The sequence below is a fragment of the Malaclemys terrapin genome, chromosome 11 (assembly GCF_027887155.1).
Source record: "Malaclemys terrapin pileata isolate rMalTer1 chromosome 11, rMalTer1.hap1, whole genome shotgun sequence".
NCBI classification, from domain to species: domain Eukaryota; kingdom Metazoa; phylum Chordata; order Testudines; family Emydidae; genus Malaclemys; species Malaclemys terrapin.
Genome location: NC_071515.1, coordinates 9,223,723 through 9,240,784, shown reverse-complemented (window position 1 = coordinate 9,240,784; position 17,062 = coordinate 9,223,723). Strand labels below are relative to the sequence as shown.

General features: G+C 45.6%; 1 non-coding gene across 1 annotated transcript; it reads right to left on the bottom strand.

Moving 5' to 3' along the window:
• Window positions 1–16,657: 16,657 nt before the first annotated feature.
• Window positions 16,658–16,762, bottom strand: LOC128845816 (U6 spliceosomal RNA). The gene has a single exon (XR_008446729.1). It is a non-coding gene; the product is annotated as a U6 spliceosomal RNA (small nuclear RNA).
• Window positions 16,763–17,062: the final 300 nt, after the last annotated feature.

Genomic DNA, 17,062 nt, shown 5'->3' with positions numbered 1-17,062 from the left:
AGAGAATGCAGGCAGAAGTCCAGCAACAGAGGGGGGGGTTATCCAGTTTATTGCACTCAATGCAGCATGTATGATTACCTGCCCTATGGGCATGTGGCGTATGTGAGCATTCGATGCAAGGAGCTCCTGACCCTCAGAGACCGGGTACAGGCTTTGGAGACCAGGGTGGCTGAGCTGGAGGAGCTAAGGGAGATGGAGAGGTACATAGATGAGACTTTCCGGGACATAGTAGAATAGTCCCACCCCCTGTCTGACAGCCTCTGTGCTGTTGAGGAGGATGAAAGTCTTAGGTAAGGAGAACATCCAACTGGAGCAGAGGGAAATGATCCCATAGTTGGGACCCTCCTTCCAAATGTTGTGGTATCCTCTCGCACTGAAGATACCTCTCTGGGGGAGGGAACTCCAGTTATTGGGAAGAGACAGGTATTAGTAATGGGCAATTTGATCATTAGAAACATAGATAGCTGGGTTTGCAATGAGCGGGAGAACTGCATGGTGACTTGCTTGTCTGGTGTGAAGGTTGCGGATCTCTCAAGACATCTAAATAGACTTATGTGTAGTACTGGGGAGGAGCTGGTGGTCATGGTGCACGTAGGTACCAATGACATAGGCAGGGATAGGAGAGAGAGGTTCTGGAGGCCAAATTTAGGCTCCTAGGTAGAATCATAGAATATCAGGGTTGGAAGGGACCTCAGGGGATCATCTAGTCCAACCCCCTGCTCAAAGTAGGACCAATTTCCAGACAGATTTTTACCCCAGTTCCCTAAATGGCCCCCTTAAGGATTGAACTCACAACGCTGGGTTTAGAAGGCCAATGCTCAAACCACTGAGCTATCCCTCCCCATATAAGAGATTGAAGTCCAGGAGCTCCATGGTAGCATTCTCTGAAATGCTTCCAGTTCCACACGCAGGGCCAGTTAGACAGGCAGAACTGCAGGGTCTCAATGGGTGGATGAGATGATAGTGTAGGGAGGAGGGGTTTAGATTTATTAGGAACTGGGGAAACTTTTAGGAAAGGAGAAGTCTATACAGGAAGGATGGGCTCCACCTGAACCAGATTGCTGGCACTTAGTTTAAAAACTGCTCTACAACCTTTTTAATTTTAAGGACTGGGGGAAAGCCATCAGGTGCGGAGGAGCACGTGATTCAGACAGAGACATCCCCTAGGGGAGGATCTACTAATGGAGGTTCTCTGTGTCCTAGTAAGGAGGAGATGATGAAAAATAAAATACAGGTCGGATCTGATAAGAAACAGTCAAATGGAAAAAAAAGTCTCATTCAATTACATCATGTAATAGGAGACATCTAAAAAGTGACAAGTTTTTTAAGTGCTTATATACCAATGCTAGGAGTCTAAATAATAAGATGGGTGAACTAGAGTGCCTCGTATTAAATGAGGAAATTGATATAATAGGCATCACAGAAACTTAGTGGAATGAGGATAATCAATGGGACACAGTAATACCAGGGTACAAAATATATCAGAAGGACAGAACAGGTCGTGCTGGTGGGGGAGTGGCACTAATGTGAAAGAAAGCATAAAATCAAATGAAGTAAAAATCTTATATGAACCAAACTGTACCATAGAATCTCTATGGATAGTAATTCCATGCTTGAATAATAATATAGCAGTACGGATATATTTCCGACCACCTGACCAGGATGGTGATAGTGACGGTGAAATGCTCAGGGAGATTAGAGAGGCTATTAAAATAAAAAACTCAGTAATAATGGGGGATTTCAACTATCCCCATATTGACTGGGTACATATCACCTCAGGACAGGATGCAGAGACACCTTAAATGACTTGGAGCAGCTAGTCCTTGAACCCATAAGAGGAGAGGCAATTCTTGGTTTAGTCCTAAGAGGAGCACAGGATCAGGTCCAAGAGGTGAATATAGTTGGACTGCTTGGTAACAGTGACCACAATATAATTAAATTTTAACATCCCAGTGGCAGGGAAAATACCACAGCAGCCCAACAGTGTAGCATTTAATTTTAGAAAGGGGAACTACACAAAAATGAGGAGGTTAATTAAACAGAAATTAAAAAGTACAGCACCAAAAGTAAAATCCATACAAGCTGCATGGAAACTTTTTAAAGACACCATAATAGAGGCTTAACTTAAATGTATACCTCAAATTAAAAAACATAGTAAGAGAACCAAAAAAGAGCCACTGTGGCTAAACTACAAAGTAAAAGAAGCAGTGAAAGGCAAAAAGGCATTCTTTAAAACGTGGAAGTTTAAATCCTAGTGAGGAAAATAGAAAGAAGCATGAACTCTGGCAAATGAAGTGTAAAAATATAGTTAGGAAGGCCAAAAAAGAATTTGAAGAACAGCTAGGCCAAGACTCAAAAGAAAAATTGATATTACTTTTAAGTACATCAGAATCAGGAAGCCTGCTAAACAACCCGTGGGGCTACTGGACGATTGAGATGCTAAAGGAGCTCTCAAGGATAACAAGGCCACAGCGGAGAAACTAAATGAATTCTTTGCATCGGTCTTCATGGTTGAGGATATGAGGGAGATTCCCAAACCTGAGCCATTCTTTTTAGGTGACAAATCTGAGAAACTGTCCCAGCTTGAGGTGTCATTAGAGGAGGGTTTGGAATAAATTGATAAACTAAACAGTAATAAGTCACTAGGACCAGATGGTATTCACCCAAGAGTTCAGAAGAAACTTAAATGTGAAATTGCAGGCAGGGCCGGCTCCAGGCACCAGGCACCCAAGCACATGCTTGGGGTGGCACCTGGTAAGGGGCGGCGGGGGGAGCGCGGCGCGGCATTCCGCGGGGGGGGGCACTCCGGCGGAGCGGCGCACAGTGGGGGGGGCGTGCTCCGGCACGCGGCGCTCGGCGGGGGGGCGTCGCAGGCGCGGCGCTGGAGGGGGGTTCCGGCGGCGCTCAGCAGGGGGCGGGGGCGGGCTCCGACGGCGCAGCGCTCGGCGGGGGGGCGGCGCGGAGCTCGGCACTCGGGGGGGGGGTTCCGGCACGCAGCGCTCAGTGGGGGGGTGATGCGGGAGGGCGGCGCTCTGGGGGAGGGTTCTGGTGGCGCTCGGCAGGGGGGCGGCGCGGCGCTTGGCGGGGGTCTCGGGGGGCGGCGCTTTTTTTTGCTGCTTGGGGCAGCTAAAAAGCTAGAGCCGGCCCTGATTGCAGGACTACTAACTGTAGTCTGTAACCTATCATTTAAATCAGCTATTGTACCAGATGACTGGAGGATAGCTAATGTGATGCCAATTTTTAAAAAGGACTCCAGAGATGATCCTGGCAATTACAGGCCAATAAGCCTGACTTAAGTACCAGGCAAATTGGTTGAAACTATCGTAAAGAACAAAATTTTCAGACACATAGATGAACATAATTTGTTGGGGAATAATCAACATGTTTTTTATAAAGGGAAATCATGCCTCACCAATCTACTAGAATTCTTTGAGGGGGTCAACAGGCATGTGGACAAGGGGATCCAGTGGATATAGTGTATTTAGATTTTCAGAAAGCCTTCAACAAGGTCCCTCACCAAAGGCTATTAAGCAAAGTAAACAGTCATGGGGTAAGAGGGAAGGCCCTCTCATGGATTGGCAACTGATTAAAAGATAGGAAACAACGGTCAGTTTTCAGAATGGAGAGAGATAAATAGTCCTGTCCCCCAGGGATCTATACTGGGCCCAGTCCTATTGAACATATTGATACATGATCTGGAAAAAGGGGTAAACAGTGAGGTGGCAAAATTTGCAGATGATACAAAGCTCCTCAAGATAGTTAAGTCCCAGGCAGACTGTGAAGGCTACAAAAGGATCTCAGAACTGGGTGACTGGGCAACAAAATGGCAGATGAAATTCAATGTTGCTAAATGCAAAGTAATGCACATTGGAAAACAAAGAGATCTTGGAGTCATTGTGGATAGTTCTCTGAAAACATCCACTCAATGTGCAGTGGCAGTCAAAAAAGCAAACAGAATGTTGGGAATCATTAAGAAAGGGATAGATAATAAGACAGAAAATATCATTGCCTCTGTATAAATCCATGGCATGGCTGCATCTTGAATACTATGTGCAGATGTGGTCACCCCATCCCAAAAAAAATATATTGGAAAAGGTTCAGAAAAGGGCAACAAAAATGATTAGGGGTATGGAGCATCTGCCCAGTGAGGAGAGATTAATAAGACTGGGAGTTTTCAGCTTGGAAAAAAGATGACTAAGGGGGGATATGATTGAGGTCTATAAAATCATGCCTTGTGTGGAGAAAGTAAATAAGGAAGTATTATTTACTGCTTTTCATAACACAAGATCTAGGGGTCACCAAATGAAATTAATAGGCAGCAAGTTTAAAACAAACAAAAGGAAGTATTTTTCCACACAACTCACAGTCAGCCTGTGAAACTCCTTGCCAGAGGATGTTGTGAAGGCCAAGACTATAACAAGGTTCAAAAAAGAGCTAGATAAATTCATGGAGGATAGGTCCATTGATGGCTGTTAGCCAGGATGGGGTCCCTAGCCTCTGTTTGCCAGAAGCTGGGAATGGGCAACAGGATCACTTAGAATCATAGAATATCAGGGTTGAAAGGGACCTCAGGAGGTCATCTAGTCCAACCTCCTGCTCAAATCAGGACCAATCCCCAGACAGATTTTTGCCCCTGATTCCTAAATACCTCCCCCCCGCCCAGGATTGGGCTCACAACCCTGAGTTTAGCAGGCCAATGCTCAAACCACTGTGCTAGCCCTCTCCCCCCTTGCTGATGACCTGTTCTGTTCATTCCCTCTGGGACACCTGGCATTGCCCACTGTTGGAAGACAGGATACTGGGCTAGATGGACCTTTGGTCAGACACGGTATGGCTGTTCTTATGTTCTTATGTCCATGTCTTCTCTTCTCATAAAACAGCTAACCCTTCCCCATTTGCTGGATTAGAAGGAGAATCTTAACAAGTCACTGGCCATTTCGACAAGTCCAGACAGTTTCACAATAGGAGTTCAAAGTAGCTCCAAGAGCAGCATCTGCTCTCCATTCCCAGTGACAATTTTCATCATTTTACAATTCCATTTTCCCATTTTTTAAAAAAGTTTTTTCTCTCCTCTATGGCTGAGAGAGACCTACCTACACACACAAACTGCACAGGGGAAATAGTGAACCTGACAAAAATACTGTCACAGGTGAACACAGTAAAGAGCAATAACGTTATCTCTAGTCCCAGTTATGGTCATGCTGCAAATTACCCGAAACAACAATAAATAAACCAATTTCAGTCAAATGTGGGTGGAGCTATAGCTGATGTAAGTCAGCAGAGCTCTGTTTACTTCATTGAAGCTACACTGATTTACACCAGCTGAGGATCTGAACTTCTGTTTTTCCTGGTAATGGAACCTTGTTGTGGTAAGTGCTGTATTTGGCACCAGTTCTGCTAACACTGATGAACGTGCTTCTCATTATGCACTGAAGTAATTCCACTGACTTCAGTAGGCTACACCAGCTGGGGATCTGGCTCACCGTTTGTATGTATTTGCTAGAGCTGTATTTGTAACTCACACACCTTCTGGGTGTGGTGTTCTGTCCCAAGTAGTGGCCCCAAGACCACTTAGAGAGAGAGCTAAAATGAGTCTGCTCTACAGCCTGAGCTAACAGCCAGTTGTCTTTTAGTTTAAGCTCCAGAGGTCCCAGGTTCGATCCCGCCTGCTGACGACCGGGGTCTGTTGGTGTTATATTTTCATTTACCAAGATAGCCAATGATGGCCAGTGGGGTTTGTAGACCTTGCTTATTTACTTTTTTTTGTTATTACCTTGTAACTTAAAACCCCAGCTTTAAATAACTTGAACCTCTGTGTATTTCAAAAGATGAGGGAGATGTGTAGAGTTTGCATGTGTACCCTCCCAAAAAGTCTACAGTATCAGAGCTGCTCTATGGGATTTAAAGATACTTGTCCAAAGAAATATGGGCCTTTCTTGAATTAAGACTTTCCACTGAGCCATGATTCAGAGTTTTCTAGTGGTTCCTCTGGTGAATTGATCCCTAGATTACAAAATAGGATTTTGTGATCTAATGTAGCGCCATGTCTCTTGCAGTGACCAGAGTCTGATGCTTCCAAAGAAGGTGAAAATGTCCATAATGCAACCAATTAACTGTCTTACCATGGGGGAGACATTTTTTCCTGAATAGGCCTCAAAAATGAGATGGAATTATCCATGGTATTATCTGAGCATCCATACCTAGGAGTGCTATAAATTGTCTTGAAGTCATTTCACTCTTTTTAAAACTCAGCAATAGTATTTGATTCTCTTTCCTGTGATTCCCACGGGTTGACTCTCTGCTGCATAAATAATTGTTGCCCTGTGCAGGCTTGACATTATTTCTCTTGAATTTCATCTAATGTTCTCCTGTGGGGGCAGGCCAAACAAGAAGGAGTAGTCGGTGTTTACTACACCTTTCATTCAGAATTGTGAATATCAGTCAAATCTGAGCCAAGTCGTTCTGATTTGTGCGACTGTAACTTACAATAGGAGAGTGTGTAGCTTTGTCCCTCTTTAGTGGCCAGCAGGGGAATTTGGTTCATTAGCTGAAGGGGTAGAGGCTGTGCTTTTAACTCAGTAGACTCCACCCTCACCCATCTGGGGTTGTTTATTCAGCTTCATATCACAGTGTGTGTAAACTCTGCCAAGGCCCAAACTGTTCTTTAGCTCTTCTTTCAAGATCTACAAATGGCACCTTAAGTCCCTGCCATAAGTAGACTATCTAATATTCTCTTCCTCTGATGGCCATTTCCATGATCATTAGAACAAAATGCAACCTGATCTAGCCAACATGATGTGACATAAGCAAAGGCACCTTCCTGCAGTGTAAGGAGGTAGAAAGATTTTTAACTTATCTGTCGTTTCATTGGGTTAATCAATTGGGAAGAAAAAGGCATCCGTGGATCTCCTGAGTCTGTGACATATTTCTGGACAGCCCAAAAGAGCTCTGAGAAAACTAAAATGGGAGGGCTTTAATTGGGCTTATGTTGGCCCTGGTAAAATCTCTTTTGCCTGCACTATGATGAAGCAAATAAAACAGCAGACAGAAATAGACAAGGCTTCCAGGAACTAATATCTTCAGTGCTATCGTGTGTTCTCTCTCCCCTCTCCTGATGATGATCACTGCTTTCATATCCTAGTGGGTTTTTATTTTGGCATGGAATGTGTGGGTTTTGGCAGGAAAAAGAGACAGTACATCAATGAAGAGGGGAAACCATTTCTTAAATGCTAAAAGCTATCAGTCGAGGGTTTACAAAAAGCTATGGAGTGGAGACCTCTTGGATGCTAAAGGGATAGGAATTGGCTCGTGTCCTGAATGGCTTCCGTTATTTCTTGAAGAAGCAACTGGTTTTTGTATTTGTATAGGACATTGTGTTGGAGGCAGGATTATTTTAGCCAGATACTGTACATAATATCAAGAAACACTGACATGAATACACCTCATTAGAGAAGAGGCAAGCACACTGAGGCTAGAAATTTACAAGGGATTGTCTGAACCCTATACTGAGGGCAAGGCGCTTTTATGGGATTAATAGCCTAAATGAGTTAGTATAATTGTTGCAGCTGTCTGTTGATCCTGGCCCGTATCTTTCCCCCAAGCCCTGCATCATGGCATATCGGCAAAACTGTACGGGAGCCTCCTGGATAGCAGAGATGACAAAGGGTGATGTGCTCCTCCTCCACATACCACCTTCAGTCCTTTCTGCAAAATAGCCACATGCCAATGAGCTATGCAAAAAAGGGTGGCAGGGTAGGGAGGGAGAGGGAAGGGCAGCACTAAGCAGCAGTGTTCCCCAACAAAACTGCATAAGCTGCTTAATAAAAATGTGGACAGTGGCAGCTCTGAGACACACTGTCCTTTTTCGGATGGGTCCCAGCACATGGCCGGAACTCAGCAGCCACTAGCAACACAGTTAGCAGCCACACTGGGCTACCATGGCTAGTAGAGGTTATGGGGAGGAAAATAGAAGCTCCATCTGCCTATCTGGCTAGGATCCACACTGATGGTGTGGGGCTGGACCCCAGCTGTCTGTCAGGTTCTGTAGCCCAGTCCCTTGGACACATTGTATCCTTGCTAGGTCCTGTATCAGCAGCAGAGTTTCATGCCTAATGTGTTCCTCTCCCTGCATATTTTGTGCAGGAGAGGAATATCTGGCCATGTCTAAACCAGCAAAATTAGCATCTGCCTGTTAGTGACTGCCAGGAGCGATGCAGCAACATTGGTTCAAATGGCTTGTAGACATGGCCACTGTGTCACAAAACCTGCTCAGTGTGTCAATGTGATAAAAAACAGCTGCTGAGGCTAGCGCTTCTGCTGCCACTGTGAGCAGCACAGCAGCTGACATCAGACTCAGTAATATGGGGATCACGGGGCCTGTCTGTACTGTCCAGCAGATGAAGTTCACTGAGGAATATTGCCTCCAACAAAGGGAGCATGTGGAGGCCAGATGTGTGATGGAGAGAGAAACACGTTTAGGAGCAGTCAACTCCTACTTCACTCCACTGGCTCCAGGAAGAGGTCTAGCTCTCCGCTCCAAAGGAGGCAGGTTCTGTTGGAAGTGGATCTGTGAGAAAAAGCTGATAAATTGCAGTTCAGTGAGTAAGGGATAATACGGAGGAGGCAACTGGCCTCCCTAAACTATTATACCTTTTGGCTCACTTCCAGTATCTATTCCTGTGTCAGGTCACAGGAGCTAGAGGTAAATAGATCCCCGTGTGGATACAAAATTTGTATCTGCATCCGATCTGCAAAAATGGTCTGCAGATATAAAGTGAATATCTATGTATTTGCAGGGCTCTATAGGTAAATATAAGACCAAGAACCCAGGATGATGTAATCTGTCTTCAGGTTTTCCAGAGCCTCGTGAATACTAGCAAATAAATAAGCATTCTCCTAGCCAGGACTGTCCCTAAATGAAAAACAGAAGAGTTGGCTTTGCGTAGCCAAATGAGAGTATTGGAAGCAGAGCCAGCTTTAGGAAGTGCGGGGCCCAATTCGAACATTTTCGGCGGGGCCCCGGCAGGGATGACTAACAAAAAAAAAAAAACCCTGTAAAAAAAAAAACCCTTTCATTTCTTCCATGTATTATTTACTTTCCATAGTTAAATAAATAATAAAATTATATATTATGTACATTGTGTCATATATGCTGTTGATCGGTTATTAATGAGCTCTGTTTCACATGTGTGGGTCCCCGCCACTCCCTGGGGGGGGTGCTCATGTGTGGGTCCCAGCTGCTCCCTGTCCCCCTTATTGAAGCAGGTGTGCAGGGTTACTGCCCTGGGAACTGCAGGGCATCAGTGGACATGGGGCTGGCTGGAGGCAGGGCAGGGGCTGACTGGAGGTAGGGTCTGGCTACAGGCAGGGCAAGGGGTGCGGGGCTGGCTGGAGACAGGGGGGTGTGGGGCGGGCTTCAAGGGAGTGCGGCAGGGGTTGGCAGGGCTGGAGACAGAGGAGTGCAGGCCTGGCTGGCTTCAGGCAGGGGAGTGTGGCAGGGGTTGGCTGGAGACAGGGCAGGGGGTGCGGGACTGGCTGCAGGCAGGGCAAGGGGTGCAGGGCTGGTGCAGGCAGGGCAGAGGGTGTGGGGCTGACTGCGGGCAGGGGGTGCAGGGCTGGCTGGAGACAGGGGCTGGCTGCGGGCAGGGCAGGGGGTGCAGCAGAGGCAGCTGGAGCCCCAGCCTTTAAATAGCCCCCAAGCCCCCCGCTATCCCAGGGCTCTCAGGGGCTATTTAAAGGGCCCGGGGCTCCCCTGCTTCTACCGCCCTGGCCCTTTAAATAGCTGCAGGAGCCCTGGGGAAGCGGCAGGGCTCCAGCGGCTATTTAAAGGGCTGGGGCAGTAGAGGCAGCGGGAGCCCCGGACTTTTTAAATAGCCCCCAGAGCCCCGCAGCCCTGCCCCAGGGCTCCAGCAGTGGGGCTCTGGTGGCAAATTAAAGGGCCTGGGAATTGCCCCCTGGGGAAGCCGGGCCACCCCGGTACGGCGCACCAGCTCTTGCCGGTATGCTGTACCAGAGCTTGGGCACGGGACCCTCTTAGGCAGGGGGCCCAATTCAGGAGAATTGGTTGAATTGGCCTAAAGCCAGCCCTGATTGGAAGGAGGACTTTTTCTATCATTGGCTAGCTAGCCTGGGCTTCCTAGAACATCTGCCCAATTCACTACAGTTGGCCTAGGCATTCTTCCCTTAGGCCATGTGGCAGAGGTGTTTCCCTGACAGAGAGATATTACACCCTTTGTGACCTGTAAAAGAGGTCTAAACACCCCCATCGCAATCCCTCACTGTCCCCATAAAGGTTAGGGGTCTATTACAGCAGTGAGTGGGTGAGGTTCTGTGGCCTCAGATGTGCAGGAGATCAGACTAGATGATCACAATGGTCCCTTCTGGCCTTAAAGTCTATGAATCTTATTAGTACTCTGAGTCTTCAACATCGAGCCACGTTAGCAAAAATAAATATTCAGGTGACTGAGACTTGCAAAGTATGATAGGATGCTGATATGGTCTCTCAGCAAATCATTGCAGCTAATCTACCCTTGCAGCACAAGTATTATCAGTAATACTTACTTAAAGTAAGAAGACACCAAGAAGACACTAGCCACCTTGGGGCCACCACTAGCAGCTACTGGAGAATAGAAACATCAGGACTCAGAATTCCTCCTCCGTCGCAGGCAGACTTCAGGAAAAGGAGAGAAATCTCTCTGGAGTAGAGACTCTAGCCTGCTCTGTTGAAGCTGATGGGGTTTGTCATTGATGTAAGTAGGTGGGCTTGATCCTGCCCCCAAGTCACATACTGATATTGAAACATCTCACTTTTAGACACTTCAGAAAGAATAGCCAGGCCATCATCAGTGGTAGGGTCTAAGGAATCTCTCCATTAGTTGAGTGGACATTTTTTCGATGATTTCCATTTGGCTGGGATACTATCACTATCCAAAAGAAGAGCAAATTTGCAATACAAACTATAGATCTAAGTGATTGCTTGGGGGGAAAAAAACTATCTCAAATGGCAAAAAGACTACCTATGTCACTGATATCAATATCCATATGAAAAAACTACCCCTCACCTTGAGAGAGCACCTGGCCCAGTTACCTCTGCTGATGGTAGAATAACGGGATGTCAGGAGTAAGAGGGCTTGTGAGTAGCTCCTAACAAAAGAGTCATGTAGCAAAGTGTCAGTTGTAGAAACAGTGGAGACCCAGTTGGAAGCCTACAGAAACTTGCATTGGAGGATCAGTGGGTCTAAACCACAGTGCAGCCATAGCAATGACGAGAAGGATCAGCTTGTGGCATTACTGCTACTTGAAATATGTCAGGGAAGCCCTGGCACGATCTGAAAGGAGGAACCTTTGTGAAAGCCGACTGTACTTGCCTGTACAGGTAGAAATGGGAAGTTAATCATGTTACTTGTATTCTGGCAATGCCTAGAGAGGCCCCAACCAAAATTAGGGCCCCATTGGGCTGGGCACTGTTCCGGCACCTAGTAAGAGCCAGTCCCTGCCTGAAAGAGCTTACAGTCTAAATAGCCAGGATGGACAAAGGAAGGATTGTCAAGAGATGGGGGACTAAGGCACAGAAATATGAAGTGACTTACCAACAGGGCGCTTGTAGTAAAGCCTAATATTAACCCAGACATCCTGTGTTCTCAGTCCAGGGAATGAACCTAACCCCAACTTTTTCCTCAACACCTATAAAACCTTCCACTGTCAACCTGTCAGACATCTTGAGCTGAGTGGTAAATCCTATGGATACGTGTAAACAACACTTAAATTACCAAAGATACTGAAATGCAAATCTCTTTAACTCAGAACCTGAACTCCATGCACCCAGAAACGATTGTTATTTGAGCTAGACACAGATTTTTGGGAGGGTTTAATGCCTTTTTTGATAATGAGCATTTTCAGCAAAGATTTTCATTTTTCCCACCAAAAAGGTCCATTTTTCAATGAAACTTGCAAATATCCAATTTTCAGTTTTCCTTTTATTCATTTTTCCAGTTTTCAGTATTTCCCATTTTTCCCTTTCCCTGCACTTTTTTCTTCCCCCTCCCCCTTTTCAGTAGCAAAATGGAAAAAGGAAACAAAACCTGCAAATTTTCTAAACTATTAATTTTAAATTTTTTGAAAAAAAAATTTTTTGAACACATAAATTGTTCTTTTTTCAGCCCTTATGATTTTGATTTTTTCCCCACAAAAGATATTTACCATTTCTGACCATTTCTAGTTTGGTATACTTATCTGCATGAAAAAGAGAGCAACTATCCCTGATCAAATATTCAGAGGCCCTTTATTAGCAGTGGGATAATAATACTTCTTCTTGGTAAGTGAGTTTTGAGAGCTTTCTATCAAAAGTAATATGTGAGTGAAAAGGATTATTATTCCAAACTCTTATTTTTTTTATTTTTTTTGCCACAAAACCTGGAAATTATCCAGCTGAAAAAATGTCCTCTTGTTTTTTTCCCCAAAGAGATCTGGAGATTGAGGTCCAGATACCACAATGATGAATGTAACTGCCTGGCCAGACAGATAAGACAAAGACAGGATACACAGACAGTGTAGAGTTTAAATGTTTAAAGAACATGGATGACATGCCAGTCTTTGTAACACAATACAGCATTTATGAGCACTGATTCTGTGCACTGCTTGGGTAAGGTACTGTTAAAATTGTTAGAAAAGAAAAAAGCCAAATTTCTCAAACCCCAGCAGGTTGAATGTGTCACTGTAGGGGGTAGATACAGACACACTCAGAGCCCCAGCTGTCTTCTTTTAGTATGTGCCAACCAGCATTTTTAATCTTTAGCTAGTTCAGTTCATCTTTAATAAATAAGCCACTGGAGGGGAATTAGATATGCTGGTATTCCCCACCTCCCTATTCCCATTTAGCTAGCACTAGGGTTGCCAACTTTCTAATCACACAAAACCAAACACCCTTGCCTCTTCTCCAAGGCCCCGCCCCTTCCCTGAGGCCCCGCCCCTGCTCACTCCACCCCCCCTCCCTCTGATGCTCACTTTCCTTCACCCTCACTTGCTTGCTCATTTTCACCAGGCTGGGGCAGGGGGTTGGGGTATGGGAGGGGGGTGAGGGCTCCAGTTGGGGGTGCAGGATCCAGGGTGCGGCCAGAAATGAGAGTGTGGGAGGGGGCACCAGGCTGGGACAGGTGTTTGAGGTGCAGGGGAGTGAGGGCTCTGGCTGGGGGAGCGAGCTCTGGAGTGGGGCCAAGGATGAGAAGTTTGGGGTACAGGAGGGGGCTCCAGGCTGGGGCCAAGAGGTTTAGAGTGCAGGAGGGGGTTCTGAGCTGGGGCAGTGGGTTGGGGTGCGGGGAGGGGTTCGGAGTGTGGACTCTGGGCGGCACTTATCTCAGGCAGCTCCCCAGATGCAGCGGCATCCCTCGTCTCTGGCTCCTAGGCAAAGACGTGGCCAAAGGGAGCTGCTAAGCCAGTACTCAGGGTGGGGGCAGCGCGCAGAACCCCCCTGGCCTCTCCTGTGCCTAGGGGCCACAGGGACATGCCAGCCGCTTCCAGAGAGCCACACGGAGCCAGGTAGGGAGCCTGCCACCCCACCAAATGGACTTTTAGCGGCCCGGTCAGTGGTGCTGACCAGAGCCGCCTGGGTCCCTTTTCGACTGGATGTTTCAATTAAAAACTGGACACCTGCCAACCCTAGCTAGCACTTGCACCCATTCTTTTTGGATAGGAATGAATCTTGGTGATGACCCAAATTTCAAAGGCCAGACAAGCCACCTCGATATCAGCTCACTTAACAGACTATCTTGGAATATTTTGTCTGTGTATCAAGTCATGCTGTATGGGCTGAACTCAATACCTTTGAAGTCAATGGTAAATCTCCTGTTGACATTAAAGGGAACTGGGTTGCACTATAATTCGTTACCATTTTACCTGTTTCATGTCAATTTACATTAAATAAATTGACAACTGGTATTTAGCAAATTAGGGGCCTGCCTTATTCACATTGAAATCAATAGCAAAACTCCCAAGGAGCAGGCTTGATGTGATTTTTTGGTGTACAGCATTTGAAAATCAGTGATGCCCTTCAATGCATGTCAGTTAGTTTACACACTACTCAGGGCCAGGTGGTGCAAATGTTGTTTTAATTTTTAATCACTAACATTCTATAATTACATTTTTAGTCTAATTGCATGGTTGGCTGGTGAAACAATGCGATTTGGAGGCTGGAAGGAATATTTCACATTATATGATTAAAGAACTGGGAGGAGGCACTCCTCCTCTTTGTTGGATTCACTGTCAGCTGCCCGAGCAGCTGAAGCTCACCTGTCTGTCTTGGAACAGCTCTGCCGAACTGTCCACCTGACTTTCTGAAATGCCAGGTATAAAGGATCTTCCAAAACCTTTAAACATTGCTCTAGATGTTGTCAGCCAATCGCTGGTCATCTCTCTACATCCAGGAATAATATCCTTCTGATGGGAGGAGTCTAACAAGCATATTAAAAAGCCAAGTATTTTGCCAATGCGCACAGATATTTTGTTGCTCCCTCCATTCAGTGGACTAGGCTGTAGATATTGGGCCCAGTGTAGAGGTGATGTAAATTAAACTCCGTTAGACCAGCTTAACTACATGTAAGGGAGTCCAAGTTAGGGCAAGGAGCTCAGATTTATGCCTATTTATGCAGCATCTTGAATGTAGCTCATTGTGTTTGACCGTAGTAGCAAACAGCAGGAAGGGGTATCATGTGTGAGGTAGTGAGGCAAATTTAGATTTGGGTCTAAAGGGGGGGTCTAAGATGGTGTAACTTACACCTTTTCCGAGACCCCTCTGCATGTGAGTGTTGTGAATGAACCTATACACTCATAGTCTCACTTAGACTCCCCTTGATTCACACCCACTTCCTAAGATGGAACTTCCATCCCCACCCCCCATGTGACCTCTGCATTTTCCCAGTTGTCAGGTCTGCCATGAATCCTTTGCACCATTCTATCAGCTACCTAGACATTCCCCCAACAGAAGGAGATCCTCGTGTGGCACAGAGCCAGGGTTGTGGTTCTATGCCACCCACCCACTCCCTGATGCAGGAGGCACAATCGGAGATATTGCCTCCTTGGAGCCATGGGCAACTGGGCATAAGTCAGAAAAGCCTTTGGGTGGCTCTAATTTATTCCAGTGGCCAAACTTGCCCTGTGCTGGGTCCAAGCTCATGGAGGCACAAACCAGTAGGTGCCATAATACTACCTTTGCCTCACCCCTCAGCTGCTGCACCTAGTACTGCTTGACCAGAGGCAGGAATGAGGCCAGTGAGTCTAAACTGGGAGAGGGGCTTGTGCCAAATAACAGCTGGTTGAAAAGAGACCTTTCTACACAGAAGTCCTTGGTGTAAGAGGAAAGGAGCTAGTGAGGAGGGGTGAGGCAATGCACCGCCGGGCATTCACATTTTTGGATCAAACCCAGGATCGTGGTCACTGTGCAGTGCAAAGATACTTTGGGAGATACCTGGCCTTAGTAATATCTACAGTATCTCTGCTTCTTTCTCTTCTCTTTTCTTTACATCCACATGAAGAATCCCTTCACAAGAAGAAGAATTTGGTATTTTTCAGGAACAATATGCAGCTCTCCATCCAGATTTTCTGTCATTTGGAGAGAATTTGTCAGTCCATTGTGACAGCAGCTGTACTGATGCACTCCATGAAACCAACAACGGCATGTCAGAGGGAAAGAAAGAGGAGACTGTCAAGTGTGCATCCTCATTTTTCAGCTATGGGGATTATGCTTTGGATCTTCAAAATCCCATCATTCACAATGAAGCAGCAAGGCATCTGTGCAGGGCACGAAGATTCATATTTGTATCTATGGATGAAGTTGTGTGACCATGTAATACTTATGAGCATTCGCTTCCTGAGGCTATGGACAGTAATTGCCATTAAGTGCCAGGAGCGCTGTTCAATTGCCATTAAACAGGAAAACTTTCAATGCCAATTTGTATCCAAGAGACACAACTTTACTGAATTCCATTTATCTGCCTTTCCAAAGCATCTACTATTGTAGAATCTAAGCACTGGTAATATTCAATGGGCAGGAATTGGTGCATGGAAAAAGACTCCACTCTGTATGCTTTTGAGATGGGGGGCAAAGGATCGAAACACAGAACTGGGATTCAGCAATTCTGCTGATGTTAACTCCCTTAGTGGCCTTGGCTTTATTTGACTTTACCTTGCTGTCTTGGTTCCCCCAGGTATAGAATGGAAATAATTCCACTCCTCCTATCTCATAAGGGTGTTATGAGGATTAACTAAATGATTCATAGATTATAAAGCCAGAAGGCACCGCTGGGATCATCTAGTCTGACCTCGTGAATAACACAGATGGTAGGGTTTCCCTGAAATAATTCCTGGTTGAGATACTTCATATCTTTTAGAAAAAAGCCAATCTTGATTTTAAAATGCCCAGTGGTGGAGAATCCACACACAAAATATGAAAACAACAAAGAGTCTGGTGGCACCTTAAAGACTAACAGATTTATTTGGGCATAAGCTTTCGTGAGTAAAAACCTCACTTCTTCGGATGCATCCGAAGAAGTGAGGTTTTTACTCACGAAAGCTTATGCCCAAATAAATCTGTTAGTCTTTAAGGTGCCACCAGACTCTTTGTTGTTTTTGTAGATACAGACTAACACGGCTACCCCCTGATACTACACAAAATATGGAATGCTTCACAAATTTGCATGTCATCTTTGCATAGGGGCCACATTAATCATTTCTGTGTCTTTCCAGATTTAGCACATTATGTTGGCCTAAGATTTCCACATTTATGTCCAAACTAAGCCCTTGAAATAGGGCTTCAGTAGTGCACAAGTCTTGTACTGGCCAGGGATACATTTTATCTGCTCTTTCTATGAGACTGCCAGTTGTGCTACATGGTGTGGCGGCTTCACTCTTCATTAAATAGGAAACTATCACATTTATTTGCATTATGACAGGATTTGAACCTACTGTAGATTCCCTTTGTAGAAGTGAAAACTAGTGAAGTAATCTACTGCATTACTACGCCTCTTGCAATGAATATTTTTATTCTCAAGCTTGTTTTATTTTTATGAGTCCT